The sequence below is a fragment of the Saccopteryx leptura genome, chromosome 4, assembly GCF_036850995.1.
Source record: "Saccopteryx leptura isolate mSacLep1 chromosome 4, mSacLep1_pri_phased_curated, whole genome shotgun sequence".
NCBI lineage: Eukaryota > Metazoa > Chordata > Mammalia > Chiroptera > Emballonuridae > Saccopteryx > Saccopteryx leptura.
Window position 1 is genome coordinate 63,558,686 of NC_089506.1, and position 4,734 is coordinate 63,563,419.

At 35.3% G+C, this 4,734-nt stretch overlaps 1 non-coding gene across 1 annotated transcript; it reads left to right on the top strand.

Moving 5' to 3' along the window:
- The first annotated feature begins 316 nt into the window (after positions 1 to 316).
- TRNAD-GUC (transfer RNA aspartic acid (anticodon GUC)) lies at positions 317 to 392 on the top strand. Its single transcript has one exon. It is a non-coding gene; the product is annotated as a tRNA-Asp (tRNA).
- Positions 393 to 4,734: the final 4,342 nt, after the last annotated feature.

The following is a 4,734-nucleotide window of genomic DNA, read 5'->3' on the forward strand; positions in this document are numbered from 1 at the left end:
ACCAGGGGGCGATGCTCTGCCCCTCCGGGGCGTCGCTCTGCCGCGACCAGAGCCACTCTAGTGCCTGGGGCAGAGGCCAAGGAGCCATCCCCAGCGCCCTGGCCATCTTTGCTCCAATGGAGCCTTGGCTGCGGGAGGGGAAGAGAGAGACAGAGAGGAAGGAGGGGGGGAGGGGTGGAGAAGCAAATGGGCGCTTCTCCTATGTGCCCTGGCCGGGAATCAAACCCGGGTCCCCCGCACTCCAGGCTGACGCTCTACCGCTGAGCCAACCGGCCAGGATAAAAACAAATTTCAAAAGATAAAATATTGGTTCTGGGCCCTGGCCGGTTGGCTCAGTGGTAGAGCATCGGCCTGTCGTGCGGGAGTCCTGGGTTCGATTCCTGGTCAGGGCACACAGGAGAAGCGCCCATCTGTTTCTCCACCCTTCCCCCTCTCCTTCCTCTCTGTCTCTCTCTTCCCCTCCCACAGTCGAGGCTCCATTGGAGCAAAGTTTCCCGGGCACTGAGGTTGGCTCTGTGGCCTCTGCCTCAGACGCTAGAATGGCTCTGTTTGCAGCAGAGTGACGACAGAGCTGGGCAGAGCATCGCCCCCTGGTGGGCATGCCGGGTATATCCCGATCGGCGCATGCGGAAGTCGGACTGCCTCCCCGTTTCCAACTTCAGAAAAATACAAATATATATATATATATATTGGTTCCATATCTCTCCATGTTAAACACCCTTTTTATGAATGCCACAAAGTGCCATAATTTGACCACTGCTCCAACACGCTGTTAACTAAAACCACATTGCCATGACAATCACATACATTGTTTTATCTCTCCATCTTAATTTCTTATTCCTCTTTGTCCTAAGTCCACCTTTCACTCTCTCATGACAGTCACTATTTAGGGTGTCTACACCTTACCCAGCTACTTTCTCCTTGATATTTCAAACCAATCCAACCAAATCCCTGTTTATGAAGCAGCATTGACAATTTTAATGTTTTATTTCTGACCCCGTCAGGAGGAAGCAGATGTAGGTCTTGCAGGACAGTGTTTATAGTCTTCAGTGGTGTACAGTAATGTCTTGGGCCTTTCACGTTCACTCACCATTCACCTAGTGACTCATCCAGATCAACTTCCAGACCTGCAAGCTTCATTCATTGTATTTTTATTGTGATACTACTATCTTTGGATACACAAATGTTTTTTATTGTGTTATATTTGCCTACAGTAGTCAGAATAATAAGTAACATGCTGTACAGTTTTTTAGCCTAGGAAGAAAGCCTATATCATATGGCTTAGTAGACTATACAATCTAAGTTGTGTAAATGCTCTTTATTATATTAACACAATGACAAAAATTGCCTAACAAGGCATTTTTTAATTGTATCCCTGTAATTAAGACACATAATTATATTTGTAATTACTTCCTTATTATTTCTTTTAAAAACGCTTTTATTTTAGATAAGTTCTAGATTCATAGAAAAATGCAGTTAGCAAAGAGTTCCTATACATTCTACACTCAGTTTCCTTATTGTCTGCATTACCATAACATGTGTTACAATTATTGAACATATATTTATATTATTATTATTATTAAGTCCATAATTCACTTAAATGTCTTTTATTTTTTACCTAATATATTTCCAGGATTCCATCTAAGATAACTCACTGTATTTAGTCATCATATATTTTTACATTACTCTTGGTTGTGACAGTAGATGTTTGTGTTTTATTTATCTGTTTGTACCAAATTTTATTAGCATTTAATTATTTTGTCCTATTTAGTTTGTGAGGGCATACTACATACAAAAAAAAACAGAGCAAATAAGTCTCAAAATCTCAAATCTACGCTGCTCTCTGACATTAATGAAAGAAACAAAAATTATCTATGCATTATATCATTAAAACTTGACTTATAATAAACAAAACAAGGTCACTCTAATTAGTATATATTTTCAGATTAGTGATAGGTGAGGCATTAATTCCTTCTGTGTGTGTGACAGAGACAGAGAGAGTATCAAAGAGAGGGATAGATGGAAACATATAGACAAGAAGGGAGAGAGAAGAGAAGCATCAACTCTTTGTTGAGGCACTTTAGTTATTCATTGATTACTTTCTCATATGTGCCTTGACCAGGGGGCTACAGCAGACTGAGTGACCCCTTGCTCAAGCCAGTGACCTTGGGTTCAAGCTGGTGAGCTGTGCTCAAACTAGATGAGTCCTGCTCAAACTGGTGACCTGAGGATTTCAAACCTGGGTACTCTGTGTCCAATGCTCCATCCACTGTACCACTGACTGGTCAAGTTGAGGCATTAATTCTAATTCAACTTGTCTCTGCTTAGTTGGGAAATAAAGACTCATTTATAAAGCTTACATGTTACCATTGTAAAATTTTCCTTTCTGTACAGTTTGATCTACAAGAAAGCTGCAATTACCTCCTAGAGAAAAATAAAATTGTATTTCCCAAATATGTTTTCTTTAAAAACCTAACTTCTTTACTTATTTAATACAAAGGAAAAATTTTACTAAAGATACAAAGAATGACAAAATGTGGCAGCTTTTGCTATGTTAAAAAATATACCATTAAATTTTTAAAAATCAATAAAATAGGGAAAGTCAAATAAAAATAATCACTGGTCAACTTTTGTTGATTTGCATCCTGAACCTTCAAAGTTAAAAATATTTTCCCTTTTATACTCTTTAGTAATTTCCTTTTGTAAAGGTTATTCAATAAAAGTTAAAAATAATTCACACAAACAATTTTATAACTACATTTTTTAAACCATGCCTTTCTCCATTATATTTTCTTTGCTTTTTTTTTTTTTCACCCAATGAAATATCCTCTTTTGTTAATGCCTCTTTTTCTAGTCTCTGAAAATAAGCTATTTTTCCACTGGGTTCTGTTAGAAAGAGCACAATCTTACTCTGGACATCTTCTATTAAGATTTCTGAACTAAATGTTAGGTCTATACAAGCTGCATTAAACCCTGATCTACAGTTAAGTCAAGCTCAATAATTAAAGATTTTTTTAAATTTTAGTATAACAGACAAAATATTGCTTCTAAATTAAGGATTTTCATTGATGCATATTTAATCAAATAGTTCACCTAATTATTAGTGCCTTAAAAGGAAATGTTAAAAGAAGCAAGAAAAAAAAGCCAGTGTAATATTTAAATAGAATAGCTGATCATAATTCCAACAAATTTTCTTTTAAATTATAATACGCACTGTAAAATGCAACTTCAGAAACCTTTCCATTAAGAGTAGACTGGGTAGAGATTTCAAGTTTTAAATAAAATAAGAAAATTAATAAATGACTGAAACCACGACATTAGAAAAATTTCAAAAATATTCTTAGAGAAGCTCAACATATTTAAAAAGGAGAAGTTTTTACCCGTTTTGGAAAGTATTTCTGACATTAAATAGGTAATTATTAAGAAAATACATAAAATGGGAAATTAATAGTTAAACCATATTACAAATATTGATCAACTTACGACCTATGCAACTAACGACCATTTGACTTTATGACCACAATTGCTAGCCACGACTACTCTGCATCTGGCAGCATAAGCATTGCCCAGCTGGGCATATGACAGTGCGGGCCAGCTTTCAACAGCACTACCATCTTCGCGTGAACCATTTCAACTGTTATCCCAGACTCGGTACAGCAATTTGTGTTTTGTGTCTTGGATATTTTTCATCAAACCCCTCCCAAGATGTCCAACAAGAGGAGATTGTCTTTGCAAATATTAAACCAGTTGTACTGGTAATGCAGTGTTTTACTTAAACCTGATGAATGTAAAAATAAAAAACCAAATGGTGTAGAGATGATAAAAATTACATAAAATGAACAAAGAAAATTATAATATATAACAATAATGAAAGAAAATTATGATAAAATATGGCTTAAAGATTTTTATAATATCATTTCACAGTACTGTACATATAGACTACTCAACTTACAACCAAATTGTGTTATGACTGGTCTGTCAGAACTAATTGTGGTCGTAAGTAGAGCACTAGCTGTATAGAAAATTTTCAAAGAACAGTGGAAATTAAACAGGCTGAAAATCAGAACAAATTTGTAACTCAACAGATAAAATAATTGGCCTCCAAGTAAATAGAATACAGAAAGGTCCTCTGCTTTCTATAAATATTGAAGTTATTAATAGAAATTCCTTACAATATGCAAGCAAAAAGGCCACTAGAAGAACCACTGTCACATAATTGCTAAGAAACAAGAGGATCACTATTAAAGATAAGTCACATCATATTGCTTTAAGAAAAACTACTGCACCCTGATTTCTTGTCCTCTTTTTAAAACTTTAAGCCTTGTTTTCTATAGATTAAATTAACAATAGAGTAGCTTTTTATATCTATCATCTGTACCTCTAGCATAGAACACAAGATTCTTTCAAGTACTAAAATGCCCAGTAGTGAAAATTTCTAACAATGGTTAATTCCATTCCCATCTTCCAAAGCCTAACTATTGCATTAGAACCATTATCATTAGAATATTCTTTTATTTTTATGGTACATTTTCAAAAAATCAAATAGGTAGAAATCACCTTTGCAATTAAAAACACTAGATTAAATATATTCTATTTTCACAGATGTATATTATTCTACAAGTATTTACAACTTACATGTTTATTAATATACTACATACTAACAATTAATAAATAATAAAAACCAATGCGTTCTCTGAATATGCCTATAAGCAAAAGATTTCTTGGACATAGAAA